This window comes from Babylonia areolata, chromosome 25 (assembly GCF_041734735.1).
Source record: "Babylonia areolata isolate BAREFJ2019XMU chromosome 25, ASM4173473v1, whole genome shotgun sequence".
In the NCBI taxonomy this organism is placed as follows: domain Eukaryota; kingdom Metazoa; phylum Mollusca; class Gastropoda; order Neogastropoda; family Buccinidae; genus Babylonia; species Babylonia areolata.
In genome coordinates, this window is record NC_134900.1 from 31,295,422 (window position 1) to 31,313,211 (window position 17,790).

The 17,790-nt window shown below is 44.1% G+C and overlaps 1 protein-coding gene across 12 annotated transcripts in view; it reads left to right on the forward strand.

The window, feature by feature from the left end:
* The window catches only part of LOC143299785 (plasma membrane calcium-transporting ATPase 2-like), a 169,681-nt gene that overhangs the window by 51,311 nt on the left and 100,580 nt on the right, over positions 1-17,790 (forward strand). The window contains exons 1-2 of one of the 12 annotated variants that reach the window (XM_076613204.1): positions 15,571-15,775; positions 16,137-16,629. The exons of 9 other annotated variants lie outside the window; for them this stretch is intronic. The gene's annotated coding sequence lies outside the window, so the exon portion shown is untranslated. Of the gene's footprint in view, positions 1-15,570; positions 15,776-16,136; positions 16,630-17,790 lie in introns of those variants that run through there. 2 more of the 12 variants (XM_076613206.1, XM_076613208.1) reach the window with 2 other exon arrangements.

Sequence of the window (17,790 nt, forward strand, 5' to 3'; positions counted from 1 at the left end):
CTTGTACTCATGAAAAAGTGTCATGTTTTATCATTGTCCTTCACATGTGTTATGAGTATGTCATTAAAAAGGCTTTTTTTAATGTTTTAATCTTGTGGGCTTGAAAAGACTATTAATATTTATTTGTTGGAGGGGTATGAGTGAAAAACAAAATGGAAAGGAGGGTAGGGGATAAAGCAGCGTCTGTTGAGGTCACTGGCGGAAGTTTATGCTGTTTGAGACAGAGAGATGGAAGACTTTGAACTTCCCTGCCCTCTTTTATTGAGGTGATGGATGGGTGAGGGTGCAATAATTACATTTTCTTACCTGAGAGAATTGATTGAGAGGGTGCGGGTGGGAGGAGTGAGTACGTGCATGCACACACACAAATGGTGCACACACATTGTTGTTTTCTTTGAATATGATTCAAATTTCTTGTTGTTAAGAGTGTGTGTGTGTGTGTGTGTGTGTGTGGGATCGTAAGTGAGGGATTTAAACTGTACGTCAGCTTCTTCAGAGTAATATGTAGGTCAGTCAGATGTGCAGAGATCAGCAGGAGGTGGGAAGGGATGGGATTTGGGAGGGGGGGGGGAGGGGGGAGAAGAAAGGAACCGCTTAAAAAAACAACAAAAAAACAACTCAACAACATACTTTTTTCATTTGATTTTAGGGATTCCGACAGTCGGTCATGAGTCAAGCCGAATGTCACCGGTTTATATTGACGATAAGTTTGTGAAATGTGTCATAGAGTCTGGATGTGATAATTGCCTTAGGTGACTGTCCAGGGGTTCTTGGAGGGTGCGGTGGGGGGGGTGTAGGGCTGCCGAACCCAATCGATACTTTGCCACTCGATCCATAATTACTGTCGTGGTAGTCGGCACTACCCTTGTTGGGGCCTCCTTCCTTGGGTGAGAAGGGTGGAGGAGTGGAAAGAAGGGGGGTGTGTACTTCTTTCCCCTCCCTCCCTCCCTCCCAAGATCCCTTCAGTGTCTTGAAGGAGGACGGGTCAGGAACCTTTGACCTACCCCAACCCCCACTTCTCCCCTGCCCCCCCCCCCCCCCCCCCCCCCCCCTCCCTTTTTTTCTTCCCTTTATTAACACCTTGGGACCACCCCCAAACTAAGGGTTGAAAGTTTCATGGTGTTGGCACCTTTGGTTTGTGGCCTGAAGGGTTTGGGGGGGGGGGGGCGAATGGGCCACTGTGTTACTGTAGTGGTGGTGTTCGGGAGTCAAGGCAAGAGAGAGACAGACAGAGACAGTGTGCAGATGAATTGTAAAAGTTTGTGGGTGGGTGTTGTGGTGCCGGAATTGGATTTAGAGGTTGAGGTGTGGGTGTGTGTTTGAGAGGAGGAGGGAAGCCAGACTTGAAGAGAACTGGGGCGAGTTATCTGTCCTGGATCGTTGTCTCGCCTGGAGTGACAGTTATTATTCTTTCAAAATTAGTATTTCTTAGAATAGATTTTAACTTTTTTTTTCTCATATGATTTGCCTTTCAGACAATTCAGTGTTTGATTGATTGATTGTGGAAGTCTTTTTCATTTTTTTATTTTTAAAAAAAATTTTTTATAGGTTTTGTTTTGTTCTCCAGTCTGATCCAGAATAGAAGTTTCTGTTTGCTGTTTGAGTTTGTAGATTTTATTGGTTTGATGTCTCATGAGTGCACACCTTTATTTCCCCTCACTTACCCTCCCCATTGCTTGATTTTGTTGAAATAATTTTTGTTTCTGCATTTCACTCTGTGTGTGTGTGTGTGTGAGGAGAGAGAGAGAGAGAGAGGGGAGGGGGAGAGTGAGAGAGAGGATAATGGATGACGTTAGCGGCAGTGTTGATTGCCAAGAATTACAAGCATAATGTCCTTGGTAACAGCTAAAAAGATTAGACAGGTAGGCATCTTTGCACGTGCAACACACACACACACACACACACACACACACACACATACACACACACACTCACTCACTCAAATAGCAGTGTTTTTGCTGTTCCCAGTTTGTATGGATAGAACATCCACACTTCAAAAGAGAAAATATTGCTTTTCAGCCTCAACTGTTCTGCTTCCCTCGACTGAAAAGCCAGAATGAAGATCTGTGCTCTTCTGCTGCAACAGAACATAAAATGATGTTGCTGCACTAGGGAGAGAGGGAGTTCCAGTTTGAGTTCTGATGTATCTGTCCCATCAACATTAGTGGCAAGAGTTATTTTTACAAGTGGTATCAACATGTGATAGCTTCACTGATGAAAATAGTTGCATCGTTAACTTGACAACATGTTTGTGTGTGTGTGTGTGTGTGTGTGTGTGAGTGAGTGAGTGTGTATTTGTGTGTCTGTCTGTGCATGCATGCTTTTGTTAAAGTGTGTGACATCTGTACATATGCATGATTAGTGTGTGTGTGTATGTGTGTTTGTGTATCTGTTTGTGCATACATGTTTGGGTGTGAGTGTGACATCTGCAGTATGCATGATGTGTGTGTGTGTGTGTGTGAGTGAATTGGATGAATTTGCCCCCCTCTGTGTGTATAAATGCAAAATAATTATGAATTTGACCCCCTCTGTGTGTATAAATGCAAAATAATTATTTTAACATGTTTGTGTTTGTTCAGCAGGATTATTATGACTCATCTATTTAGAGAATGATTGTCATATTATTTTTGTTATTGTTCATTATGATTATCACAACTGGTCTGTTTAAAGAAGAATTGTTATATTATTATTTTTGTTCAATGTCAATATTATAACTACTTTTGTTTCTTATTTTTTTTAAATAGGGGGTGGAGGGGGCTGGGGGGGTGTGCCATGCAGATGGGGGTTGAGCAATGTCAGGTATGTCAAGAATGTTACCCCACAACAACAGGAGATAGACAGGCAAACAGAGATTTACCTGACAGTGGGTGGTGGGTTGCCTTGCCTCTGTGGGTGTCTAGGTTTCCCTGTGTTCTCCCTCACAGCTTGCCAACTGGTCTGGCAAAGCTCAGCACGGATAGGGCGTCTGCTTGGAGCTGGCGTTTGTGGTTTCACCCATACCAGAGTCCTAAATGCAACCTGGGAGGAAAGGGTTTGTTTTTCTGCTGACAAATTACCTGTGTAATTCGGTTGACTTTGACCAGGAAGGGGGCGAGTCATTGTTGGAAATGAAGACCTGAAGGAAGATGGGCAAAAAAGGTGGATAAGTGGGAGGGGCGGTGTATTTTGGATGTTGACAAAAAGAATAGAATACAATAGGAGAAAATGGAATGAAATAGACGGTGTCTTTCTATGGTCTATTCACTTGTTTGTCAGTGCGCATACACAAAAATGTGAGCTGTATTGTTTGAGGGTGCATGGTTGAAAATAGGGACACAAAATGGACATGTTTTCACAGTGGTATTGCAGTCCTTTGTTACAAATAAAGTCACTTCAGTTTGATTTAACCATTTCGCTCAACTTCATTGTTATTGGGTTGTTGTTGTTTTTTCCAGTCATTTTAAGTCTTAAATGTCCTTTGTGGAGAGGAGCTATGAAACAATGTATTTGTGCGTGTGTGTTTGAGAGAGTGGGGGTTGGGTGAAGAAAGTGATTTGATGGGAAGTTTGTGGAAGGAAAGCTTTAATTTTCTGGTGGCTTCACTTCAGCATTGAGCAAGATGCTTCTTCACAACTCTGGCCCTTCATGTTAAACAAACAAATGGCTTGCAAACACATTTTTAAAGCTATCGAAGAAAAACAGTAGTGAAATATTTATATTCATGTGTGTATATGTTGTTATAATTATTGTAAGTTTTCTTTGTTTTTGCCCCTTTCCAACACCTATCTGACGACTGAGAAGAAGACACCCCTCTCTGTTCTTTCTGTTCTGGGAAATTATTTTCAATGGCATATACAAAAGTGTATTGTCAATTAATTTCAGCAGTCCACTTTGACAGATGACTGTTCAGTAGGTAAACAGTCTTATTTAGTCCTGTTGATGGGGCAAGGAAGTCTGTCAATAATGCAGACTGTGGAGTATAATGTTTGTATTAAATGACAAACAAGAAATGTCAGGGAAGCATTAGATTTCCTGGGTTTGTGTGTGTCTTCTGTGGGTTCTGCTATCAGATTTCAGATTTCAGTTACATGTCTCGTGTGACTGACATTTAGGAACCGAGGTGGGGAGCTAAATTTGGGTTGTTTATTTTAGCTTTGGTTGGTACTGGGTTTTTTTTTTTTTTTTTTTTTTTTGGTTTTTTTTAGTGATCTGATCTGATCTTACACAACAGTGATTAGCTTTGAGTCTTTCTTTTCTTGTTTATGTCATCATGAGCCTGGTCCTGTCTTTGTTAGATACATTTCAGGCTGACAAGACATCCCATCTCTTGCTTTTTTCTGTGCCCCCCTTCTGGTTTCATACAAGGTTTGTACAGAGTCACAGAAGTTTGGAAAAGTCTTGGAAAATATGTTTTGCTTTTGCAGGGTCTGGAAAAGTCTTGGAATTGTAATTAAAAAAACCCCTTGACCAGTAAGTACTACTCAGCAGAGCTTAAATGTATTCAGAAAAGTGTTGAAAATTGTCAGTTTATACATAAATATCCACCTGTCTCTTTTGTCAGCAGTGAAGCATATGAATCTTTTGTTCAGTTCGGCTTTTTGTGTGGTTTTGAATTTTTTCCGTCTTGTCTGGAAAAGGTGTCGAAAAAATATGGAAAATTGTCTGGTCGCATTTGTGGGAACCCTGTTTGATAGTGTTTGGCTACATGAGTTCTCATTGTCACCAGTGTTCTCTGTGATACATAGGAGGCATGTGTGCTGATGTCTTGTAGGTTTGGGTAGCAGTCTTTAAAGTTTGATGGTACTATTAACCACATACCACTTATTTGTGATCTTTTTCCATACTGCCTTCCTGTGGATGATACTTATCAAAAACACAGCACAGTGACTAGCATTTTGGTGAAGATGCAATGACATACAGATATTTCATAAACTTGGAACTAAAGTTTTCATGATAAATATATATCCTTTGCTTGGAAGCCTGCCTTTTTGGTAGCAATGGGTTTCGATCAAGGTTTCATTTCTACCAAGACTATTATTAGTTTGACATTTACTCTTAGGGAATGTAAGGAGTGTTTTTTATTTGTTGTTGTCTTCTAAATATAGATCTCATGGTGCAGTTGTAGGTCACAATCTTGAGTGTGTGTCCTCAATTGGGGAAAAAAAAGTTGCTGCTGTTGGTAAAACAGTTCCTTAGTTATAGATCAGTTCATTGACCGTTCATGGCATATGTCATGGGTGGCATTATCACCATGTTTGGAATGAACTTGATTGATGCAGAGTTTCATCACCACAGTTCTTTTGGACCTGTATGTTGTATTGGTACCTGCAATCATTTTGATAATAATAAAAAAAAAAGTACATATGTATCATTTGTCTTTGTGAAGCCATGCATTCATCATCATCACATTATGATTCTATTTAGTGCTTTCAAAAGTCTCAAGGAGCCTTCATTTTGTATTGGACTGCAATCATTTTGATAATTAAAAAAAAAAAAAGTACATATGTATCATTTGTCTTTGTGAAGCCATGCATTCATCATCATCACATTATGATTCTATTTAGTGCTTTCAAAAGTCTCAAGGAGCCTTCATTTTGTATTGGACTGCAATCATTTTGATAATTAAAAAAAAAAAAAAGTACATATGTATCATTTGTCTTTGTGAAGCCATGCATTCATCATCATCACATTATGATTCTATTTAGTGCTTTCAAAAGTCTCAAGGAGCCTTCATTTTGTATTGGACTGCAATCATTTTGATAATATAAAAAAAAAAAAAAAGTACATATGTATCATTTGTCTTTGTGAAGCCATGCGTTCATCATCATCACATTATGATTCTATTTAGTGCTTTCAGAAGTCTCAAGGAGCCTTCATTTTGTATTGGATTTTCTATCAGGTGTATGTAGGCACACACGTGTGTGACTGTGTTACTGTGTGTGTGTGTGTGTGTGCACATGCATGCATATGTGTGTGCATGTGCATGTATTTGGGCACATGAATACTCACGATGAAGAAATAACATGTTGTACAACTATGAAGTGAGCTTTAAGTAGTAAAAGATATGAAGAAATGCAGAAAGTTGACACTCCCTTTCTTTTATGAGATCTTCAGTGTGGATATTGAGTGATAAATCTATACACAGAGTGCAGTCAGGAGTTTTTGGTTTGTTTGGTTCTGTTGCTGTTCTAAACCAGAGGAAGATGGCAGAATTGTTAAAGAGGCTTATCTGCCAATACAGTGTTTGTGACGATCTGGGTTTGAATTCCGGTCTCATCCTTTCTTTCATGTTTGACTGGAAAATTAAGTGTCTTGTCATCCGAAGAGACATTAAACTAAGGACTCGTTGGCAACCCACACCTGGTACACTGAAAAATAACTGGAAAAAAAACCCCGACAACCAACCAAGCAAAACATGGCAACAAAAGGGTTGTCCTCTGCCAAAGTTCTGTCAAAGAATTCCACTTTGATAGGTACACACATATGGTAGGCATGCACTCTAGGCCTGACTAGCGCATTGGGTTTATGCTGTTGTTAGGCATCTGTATAGCAGATACGGTGTAATGTACATGGATTTGTCCAAACACAGTGACACCTCCTTGAGAAACTGGAACAAACTGAAACTGAATTCTTGCTGTTCTTGAAAGCGTCAAGTAAAGTTAATTTCACTGACAGATGATGATCTCACTGATAATGACAAGAAGACACAATGGACAGTCTGCTATGCAGTCAGCTGCTGCTTTTCTCTTGTATCAGTTCACTGTCATTGGAGTAGTAGTTTCCTTTTCAACACAGTTTAACTGTTTTCTTTTTTCTGACTTCAGTGTATTAGTTTTAATGTATTTTCCCTTAAAACGTGATTTATCTGAATGCCTTCATCTCTTTAAAGTTTATTATAATTAATACATGCACAGGTGCGTACACACACACACACACACACACACACACACTTATTGTTATTCATGTATTTTTCCTTTCAGTAATGCATAATAGTGGATAGTACTGAATTGAACTTTTGACAACTCTTGCCAACTTTTCACATAAGTAGGCACTTTTCATCAGCTACAAAGTAGTTTTGCAGAAATGTTTGGAACACATTGGTAAAGCTTCTTTTTCTTTCTTTTTTTTTCTTTTCAAGTTTCCATGGGAACTTGTGATGGTTTTTAGTTCTTGTGTGCATGTGTGTGCTCACTTTGTGTGTGTGTGTGTGTGTGTTTGTGTGTGTGTGTGTGTGGATTAGGTTACAGTCTGTATTCCTGGTGTAATTTTTTCAACGCCAAGAAAGTTTTGGAAATGTTATATCCATACTGTGAAGAATGTTGACGTAAGCATTCAATATATCTTAGTTACAACTTTGCTTAGCATGTCTTTTTCTGTTTTATCGCCATTTGATGGAAAGGTCCTGTGTTCCTTTTTATTTTTTATAATTTACTTTTCTTTTTTAGTTATTAATCAAAATCTTGACAATCAGCGTCAGGTGCATGGTGATTTCTTTCTTACTTTTTTTTTTTTTTTTTTTTTTTTGAGAGAGTGAGAGTGATGGAGGAAAGAGAAGGGGTGGAGAAGAAGAAGAAGAAAAAAAAATCAGCTATGGCAGGCAGGAATGGGAATGGGAAGGAAGAACAGTAAAATCAATACTGATGTATGTAGTTAGTAACATCGCCCCTGCAGCAGCATTTTGAGATCTATTAGCAGCAAAGCGTGAGGTGTCGAATTTCATCAGCATTGTGTTGAGGACAAAGACAGGCAGAGAGAGAGAGAGAGAGAGAGAACAGACATGACAAGACACAGACAGACAAGGGGACCGTTCGCGTTGTCCTTGTTCAGTACATGTATTCCTGTTGCACCAACCTCCACTGAGCGAGCGTATGCAAACTGATCGTCTTTCTTAACTACACGTGTGTGTGTGTGTGTGTGTGTGTGTGTGTGTGAAGGCTGTTTTGTTGCAAATTATGTATGCTTTTCTCCTTTTTTTTTTCAGGATCTTCTTCCTCATCTTCTTCTAATGTTGTTCTTCGTTCACTTTGTCTTCGTTGTCTTCGTTCCTGTTCTTCTGCTTTGCATTCTTATTTTCGTTCTTTATCACCCTCTGTTCTTGTTCTTCTTTGTCTTTGTTTTCGTCTTGTTCTTGTTCTTGGTCTTCTTTCCCTCTCGTTGTCTTTTGTTTTCTTCTTTATATTTCGATGTATTCACTTATTTGTTTATTTTGTTTAATTAATTTCTTTTTTCATTTTATTTCACCGCGTTACACACAAACCAAAAAAGGCTCTCAAGGCCTGACCAGCGGGTTGGGTTTATGCGAAGGTCAGGATTTGATTTTATTTTTTTTATTTTTTTTTTGTATATATACAAAGCAGATGTGTTGCGTATATGGATCAGTCAATACACGCATTGACACCTTCCTGAAACTGAAGCATTTTCTTTTTCTTCAGCTTTCTTCCTGTTTTTCCTCACCTCCTCCACCATAGGTGGCTGGGTTTAAAGGGGTGGTGGTGAGTGTGCCCGTGGTGTGTTACGGGTGCAGTGTGTGTTGCTGGTGCGTTTTCTGTCAGTGGATCGAACGGAGCCAGAATATGGCTCTGGCGCTGTGTTTGGTGTGTGCTGAGTGAGAGTTGTGACATTAGTCGGGGGTGATGTATGTCTTTGTCTCTCCAGTCTCTCTCTCTCTCTCTCTCTCTCTCTCTCTCTCTCTGTACCCTCTCTCTCTCTCTCTCTCTCTCTCTCTCTCTGTGTCTCTTTCTCCTCTGTACGTCTCTATCTCAGTATCTGTTTCTCTCCTTCTCTTTCCCTCTCTGTCTGTCTGTCTGCCAGTCTCACAGTCTCTCTCCACAGGTGAAAAAAAAAAGGAAGGTTATTTGCTGCCGCGACGCGAGCTAATAGCATTGTCTTTATGAAGAAACTACAACGAGCAGAGAAGGAAACGTGCATCAAAACTAGAACAATAGCAATAGTACGTACAGTTGAATGATGGTGATTGCTGCATTCTTCTGTTGGTAATAATGATGATGATGATGGCTATTGCATGCTCACGTAGTCATTAAAAGAAATAATGATAGAAATAAAGAGTGTGCATGCATAACAGTAATTCATTGATAGTAATAGTATGAACGTTATTTGTGTGATGATTACTGTAGCAGCAACTTCGTGCTTTGAAGGTGTGTCCGGTATCACTGTATTTGAAATAAGATAAAAAGCAAATATACCTCAGTGTGTGTGTGTGTTTGCGCACGCGCGCGTGTTATTCAGAGTATGTATATATATTGATCCGAGTTCTTTCAAACCTGGCACAGTGGTCAGTGAGAAATAGCTGCTTATATATGGCCTAGTACAAGACGAACACACACACACACACACTAACACACACACACACACACACACACACACACACACACACACACACACTGTTGGGTTGGCTGGCTGGCTGTCTGATTGTCTCTCAATCTCTGTCTGTCTGTCTGTCTCTTTGCATTCGTTAAACGTGTGTGCGTGCGTGTGTGACGATGTACGTTTTGTGTGTGTGTGTGTGTGTGCAAAAGAAGAAGAAGAAAAAGAAAGGAAGAAAGAAAGAAACGAAAAACAACGGAAACACGAAAACGACCCAGGTTTTTGGGTTCCAGTTCTCTCGCTCCAGCAGCAGTCTCTACGGCCATCCTTTAAGTCTTCATCAGACGACTGTGGACGGGGCGGGCATTGATTTGCTAAAAGGCCTATCTATTTCTGGCTCTCTCTCTCCCTCTCTCTCGTCGGCTAACTGCTGTGTTCTGTCTGTCTGTCCGTCCGTCTGTCTGTTAGTGGGGCTGGCTGGCAAGGAGTGTGTGTGTGTGGGGGGGGGGGGGGGGGGGGGGGGGGGCAGAGGGGTTCGCCTGGAAAAGCTGCACAGAGGGACAGTGCATTGATTAGCTGAGGGGGCACAGTGTACGGATTCAGCACATTCTGTTTGTTTGTTTGTTTTTCCTTACACCTCTTTCTTCGTTATTTCTGTAGTGTGATTGATTCTTCCTCGTGTTGTCATCACTGTCATTGACATAATGAAGATGACGATGATAATGATGACAGTCATGATGATGATGATGATGATGATAACTGCTGTTGTTAATTAATTGTCGGGATGGTATTTGTCACAGAAAAAAAAGTGGGTTCAGCGAGGAAAATGATGTGTATGGATTGAATATCTTCGCCTTGCCCGTGTTGATAGTAATAACGCTGCTGCTGAGACGTCTGGCGTTAGTGTCGGAGATGGCGGCTTGCACTTTCGAATTGGTGTTCTTTTTTTAGCGAGTGTAACTTGTTGAGACTTGAAAACCTGGAGTGAACATTCTCTTTTTTGGGGGGAGAGATTCATGGTGAACTACATTGCCCAGCCTTTTTATTTAATTTATGAATTTCATTATTAATTGATTACGCTGTGTTAATTCGGGGATTGTTCTTATTTTTTGATTGGCCGCACGTGCACAGTAGTAATCATATGAATTTATAAAGATTACAAATCTACAGTATTCAGTCTGTGGAGGGGTATCGGGTTTGGCTGTGAAGGAAAGTCCCAAGGGTGAAAGTTCTCTGTCTCTCTGTCTCTGTCTGTCTGTCTGTCTGTCTCTCTCTCTCTCTCTCTCTCTCTCTCTCTCAGGTGAAAAGTGTGCACACGCGGAACAGCTCATGGTGGGTTTGAGGAGGATCCCTATTTGTGTTTTGGCTCGTTCCTGTTCTTGTGCCAGCGGGTGTATGAGGGGAAATGTTGGTAAATTGAGGGATGCTGGCGGTGTCCTGCTCATGCTCATCACCCCCAGTTTGACGTGTTGCTGATCAGTTGGCCGTTGACACACAAACTGAAACAGTTTCGCTGGAGGCTGAGAGTTGGGGGATGGGGCGGGGTGGATAAACGTAAGCGCCTCTTTTACCACGTACCAGACCCAGGCCCTCAACAACTTGACCGTAACTTTGTTGTTGTTGTTTTGGTTGTTAAATTTCACTTATCGGCTTTCGGCCACGAACCGCGCAGCTAGTTTACATAGATGTAGCGGTAGTTGTTTGCTGGCCATCAGAAACCGGGAAGAAAAAGGCAGGGTGTGTATGGACGTATCTCCCATGCTCCCATCCCCCCCCCCCCTCTCACCCCCTAACCGCTCTACCCCTTTGTTAGATTCGTGTATCCATTGCCCACCACAGTTCCATTTTACCCCCCTCCACCCAACTCACTTGCCCCTTTTTCTCCCCTCCCTCAACCCCCGCTTACACCAACCCAGCCCCACACCTCCCTTACCTTCCGCACCCCTGACTCCAAAATGACACAGCTTCAGTTCCCCCCATTCCAATGAAGGGGGAAAAGCTTATCGATCCGACTGGCACCGGTGGAAAAGAACGGGTCTGTGCTGCTGCTACTGGGCCTTCCATTCTTTCTCCCATGGCCAGGAAGGTGGGGGTGGGGTGGGGGGGGGGGGAGTGGGAGTGGGGGGAAGCAGCTATATTGAGGGCGGGCAAAACTACCACCACTACTATAGCACGGACGGAAGGCGGCTAGAACGTTTCCTGCCGGCCCCGTGTGGGGTCGTGATGGGCCTCATCTGTAAGAGAGGGGGGCACGGGGGGGATATGGGGAGGCTGGGGTGGGGGACAGGAGGGCTGGAGAGAGGGGAGGGGCGGCGGGACACCCCGGATACCCGACACTCCGCCTGGCCTGGTCCCTGGTCCTGTCACGTCATCCATCTTGGTTGTCTTTCTCTCCCACATCACCCAGGTAGTCCATCCCTTTCTTCTGTTTAGGTTTTGCTTTTGTTTCTTTGGCTGTCGTTGTTGTTGTGTTGTTCTTTTGCTGATGTTGTTGTTGTGTTGTCCTTTTGTTGCTGCTGCTGTTGTCGTCCTAATGTTGCTGTTGCTGTTGTTGTAAGCGCTCGGGTTGGAGTGTTGGAGGATTACGGTGCGTACCCTCCGGCTTTGGAGGTAACACAGTTTTGAACGGAGATAAGGGTGTGGGTTCTTTTGGGGTGGGGATGTGTTTTGGTTTTGTTTGTCATCCATCCAGTCATATTAATGTGTGTTTTTCTCCCCCCCCCCCTCCCCCCCTAAAAAAAGGGGGGGGGGGGGGAGAGAAAGAACGAACAGATAAACAAACACAGTTAGCAGACAGTGCAGTGGAATGCGTGTTTTGCTTTTCTGTGTCATACAGAAAGCAGAGCTCATCGGTTTTTCTCATTGTGTATTTTGTGGGTGGGGCTGGGGTTAACTGAATGTGGGTGTCTGACTTGTCAGTCCTTTCAGGGCGAGGGGGAAGGGGTGGGGGTGGGGGAGAGAAAAATAAAGACAAGTGAAGATTGTTAGTTAATTGAATGTAAAGTCACCGGCTGCAATACATTTCACACACACACACACACACACACACACACACACACACACACAAACACAAACACACTACCACCAATAAAAAAAGAAAAGAAAAGAATAATGATTAGGAAGAACCAAACAACTAACACGAACTAAACAACAACAGCCTCTTGTTAGAATAGAATCACGAAACGAAGAAAACCACGACTAATGCTTTTCGCTTCGGGCTGGTTGTGAATGCGTAGAAAACAAGCACGGCAACATCTTTGGTCACAGGCACCATTTATATTGTAAACAGGACAGGACAGCAAAGGCGTTGTGATATTTTGCATGTGTTTGGACAAGAAATTCTTTCTGGAATCTTCCAGGCTGTGCGTGTAATTCGTCCTCAGATCAGCCACAACATTAACATTTTCCCCACAAAACATCTCGACAAAGCTGGTTTACGTAATTCTGTAATTTGTCATCATGTTCATGCTCACACAGGATCTGAATTAGCCTGAACCAGAATAGCAGTGCGCTGTTACAACTAATATTTACAGTGGATCTTTTTTTCCAGTGTCACCATAAAGCATTACAATTAGGGTTTGGGGACCCGTTATATTTAGGGAACTCCGGGGGGGTGGGGGTGGGGGGTAATCTATGTTTTAAAGTATCGATTTACAGGTAGAGGAGAGGGGGCATGTGGTGGGGTGGGGGGGGCTGCGGGGGGCGAGAGAAGGGTGACATGGTAGAAAGAAGAAACCTAATGATGTCGACCTTGACTGGGTTTCGATGTGGTGCCAACATGAAGCCTGCATTAGATCATGTGTACCCGTTAGTCTACGTGAGATCTGTGTATGTGTGCTAACCCTCTCCTCCCCACAGGTCATGCTTTTGTTGCCCGGCATGCTCCCATTGGGTCGGATTCAGATTTGGCAAACAGATCGTTGATGTTCTCCCATTCTGTCTGTCTGCCTCTGCCGCTGTCTCTCTCTCACTCTCTCAGTGTGCGTGTGCGCACGTGTGTGTGCGCGCGCGCGTGCGTGCTGGTATATCTTAGTGTCTCTGTATGTATGCATATTGTGTATACTTTTAGATTATATTATCTGTGGACTAGAATCATGGCAAGTGATATGGACACGCATATGTGGCTGAAACAAAAAAGTTGAAAGAAAGATAAATGAATAAACGGTGCCGCGCATAGGGAAGATGGATTAACAGATAAACGGAACCACGCAAAGTAAGGCGATTACAACACGTTTCCTTCACACACACACACACACACACACACACACACACACACACACACACAGATAAGAGCTCAAAGTATGAATGTGGGCAAAACGTATTTAGTTTGTATTTTGCAATCTTTTTATATCATTATTTATGTAAGTGTGTTCTGTGATCGATTGCAAGAGAGTGCGGATGTGGAGGTTTTTCTTTGTTTGGCTGATTGTTTTACTTTTTTTTGTGTTTATCTGATTTTTCCTGTTTTCAAAGTTGTCGATTGTTGGTTCATAATATGACGCGGAATTGCTCCTCTTGTTATCTCCTGCTACCAAACTGTTTGTTTTATCCTTGGCTGAAAAGAACTTTTTCTTGAGTGTGTGTGTGTGTGTGTGTGTGTTGGATTGCCGTCAGTTTCAGTTCCACACTGTATGACTCAAATGCTATCCGTGATAGCAGTTTTTAAAGTTTTTGATTAAAAAAAAAAAAAGAAAAAGAAAAAAAGTTGAAGCTTTTTTATGGCCATCGGGGAGCGAATGCACATCCACCGTGTCTGGGGTTTGGCATGAAAGGAATGCGGGGCCCAGTCCTCTCCGCCGTTTTGACCTCCCCTTACCCGAAGTCAGGTACACATTCACTCCAGGATGGAGCGAGGAAAATCAGTACGGTGTATTTCCCAAGGATACAACACCACACCGACACGGGGACCTCGAACCCTGATCACCGGTGAACACTGGATCAGAAATGGTCCAGCGGCTAACCGATTCTGCCACAGCGCTTCCTGTTCTGGACGGCATCATTATCAAATCGATGAGGGTGCAGAATACGGGACTGTGGGTCTGTCGGGGTCTTGAAAGAGAAAAAACCAGTTGGGGGTCATTAGTTCGAATGTGGACACGGGATTTTTTTTGTGTTCGTATTGATCACTTTTGTGTGTTTTGCGGTGTATGCGAGCGGAAAAAAGAACAATGGAATGACCTATATGCAGGGCCTGGCAAGTGCCGCGCCAATAAATTGCGTCATAACGTGAGTGTCTGTTCTGTCTGACATTGTGATTGATTCTTCTTGGCGTGTTGTGTAACACAAGCAGTTAATTATTCTGAGAACATTGGAGATGACCTCAGCAGCGTGTGGGAGAGATGGAGAGGGGAGGGGTGAGGGCGGGGTTAACGAAATCAAGATTACAGAAGATATATATACAACTGTAAGTATTTACACAGTAGTTACACATATGTATGTGTGTATCGATTGAGCGACTGGTGGCGGCTGAACAAAAACTCAGAAAACACGGAAAGAGACTCGTCGTATCTTGTGTTATAGGTTATTATTCTTGAGTATGTTTCCTGTGCCAGCAACTTCGAAGACGCCTGCCATAGGTTCGTAGCTGTTGATTTTGGCCATCAGTTCAGACGATACACATTTGGTTTTGTTTTTGGTTGTTGTTTTTTTTGGACCGCCATTTCAGACGACAAACGTTAGTTCACTAATGATGGCTTTTGTCAACAAGGGATTTTTATTTATTTATTCATTTATTTGTTATTTATTTGTTTGTATATTTGTTTGTTTATTTTTGTCTGGTCCATGGTATTTTGCCATGTCTGACAGGCTGCCTGATGATAATGACTGAGGGTGTCGAAGGGTGTGCGGGAGGTGGTTGGGAGGGGGGGGGGTGGCATTGTGCAGTGTGGAGGAGGGCGGGGTGACGTCATGTCAGGGTAGGCAGGGAGTTGGGGGCTGTGGGGTCTGGACGTACTGGACACAGCGGCGGCTTGGTGTCCGTCCCTGATCCCGTGAGACGGGCCTGGTGATTTTGTCGGTCACCGCTTGTGCATTTCCTTCCCTTCCCCCCATCATCGCCGCCTCCACAACCGCCACCCTATCGATGGCAGCAGCTACTTACCATTGATTTGTGCAGGCTGAAACGAAAACGAGGGTTTGCCGCATCCTTCAAGCAGCAGCAGCAGCAGCGGCAGTGGTGGTGGCAGCAGCAGCAACGGCGGCAGCAGCAGCATTGTGGTGGTGCCGCGTGGTGCCGTGCCGTGCCATGCTGTGTGTAGTCGTGGTCGTTGCCTGACTGGCACTGCTTTCAGACCTGGCAGCTCTGCTCGGCTTCTTTTTTGTGTGCTCAGTGGAAGAGAAGAGCAGAGGAGAGAGAGGAGCGGTGAGGGAGAAGAGATGGAGGACGAGTGGGGGAAGTAGCGGCAGCTGCTGTAGTCTGTGGCCTCTCCTCCTCTCTCCTTGGTGGTGCAAGGTGTAGGTGTGTAGAGCTGAGGTAAGACACATTTCTGGCTGTGTGCACTGGGCCATGGCCTGAAGCCGCTGCCGGCCTTTCTCCTCGAACCCGTGTCTGGATTTTTTTTTTTTTTTTTTTTTTTTTTTTGGTACTAGCCTCCTCCTCCCCTCCCCCCTCCTTACTTACTTCCATCCCTTCTTGTTCTTATCTGCTGCTTTCACATGCAACACGTGTGCCGGTCTTGCCCTCTCTCTCTCTTTCTCTCTCTCTGTGCCCCCCCGCCCCCTCCTCCGATCTACCTACCTACCTACCTACACACACACACACACACACACACACACACACAGAGTCTTGCTGGCTGCTTCGTACGTACACTGGAATTGGGCGCTTGTTCTGGCAGCTTGGCTCTAGCACCACTATCACCTCCATCCCCACCACCACGACCGCTTTTACCAGTGTAGACGTTGACTGTGGGTGTACATTGTTGAGTATGGCGGCCTCCTCTTCTTCCTCTTGTGCCAACGACGACGGTGCTCCCTGATTCTTCCTTCTGGCGGACGGACAGGGTTCGTTTCTCTTCCTCCTCCTCGTCTTTTTTTTTTTTCTCTTCTTCTCTTCCTCCTCCGTCGCTAACATCACTGGTGAACAGTTGTTTGGCGTGCGTCTTTTCCCTCCCCTCGGTGGACAGTGTTGGGTTTTTGGGGTGCGTTTTGCTGTGGTGTGATCGCCATCGATTTCCTCCTCCTCCTCCTCTTCTCTCTCTCTTCGTCATGGTAGTAGCGGTCTGATCGGCGATGTGACCTTGAGTCTGCCCTTTGTGGAGTAACGAGCCGGGCTTTGCCGGGAGTCCCCTCAGTCTCCCCCGTGAGTGTTGTGCCTGAAGTAGAGAGAAGGTAAGGACCTGACCGTGTGTGTGTATGTGTGTGTGTGTACTCTTGGCCTGTTCCTTTTTCTCTCACCTCTCCCATTTCCATTATCCCCCCCCCCCAAAAAACCCCACCCCCACCCCTCTCCTACATCCCACTGTGGTGCATCCAGCTCTTGGTCAGAGAAGGTTGTTTACTTGACGGAGCCGATAACTACATGACTGGTAATATTCCCCCACCCAGGCTGCGTTCATTTTCCCCGGCTAAATATAGTCCTTTTGTCTGCTGCCGCTGATTATTTATAGCACAGCATAGGGAGGAAGGTGAGAGAAGGGGTTGTTGGAGGGGTGGGGGTGTCTGTGCGCGTGTCGTGTATGGATATATACATGTGCGCTCGTGGTGGTGGATTTTCGTATTCATGAACGACCGAACTACATGCTCTCGTACTTTACAGGAAGAGACCGGGAAGGTTCTGAGATCAGTAGCTCCCCGCCCCCCCCCCCCCCCCCCCTCGCCCCCGATGCATACACAAGGTGTATGTGTGCCTGTCTTATGCCTACACACCCTTACCCCCATTTGCAACCAGAATGGCGATATGAGGCCGGTTTTGCTTGCTACAGTGTGACTGTGTGTGTGTGTGGTGGTGGTAGTGGAGTAATGATAGGAGTAATCGATGGATGCTTTCAATATATATGTATATGCTTTCCCTCATCCCTCCACCCCCTCACCATACCCCCACCCCCTTGTGCACTCCGGCATTTGCAAGGCCCTTCTCCCCCACCCCACCTCCCCAACCCAACCGACCCCCTTGATGCTGCTTGCAGAAAAGTACGTGTCAGACGACCTCTGCCATTTCTCTGTAGTCCTCCCGTCCACTCTATTGTGGGAAATGGCCTCAGTGTTGTGTTGTGCAATGATTCAGTACAGGGCTTGGGGTTGGTTTTGCAATCGTCATCGTCGTCGTCTTCATCTTCTTCTTCCAGTGATTTTTGCTCTTGTCCTTTTTACTTATTTCTTTTAATTGGTTTCGCTCACCCCCACTTCTGTGTGTGTGTGTGTGTGTGTGTGTGTGTGTGTTCCAAGGCCAGATTGGAAGAATAAGCCCTGCCAAAATTTTATTCTTTGAATAAAACGTTTCGAGTTTTCTCTCTGTCTCTGTCTCTGTCTCTCTCTCTCTCTCTCTCTCTC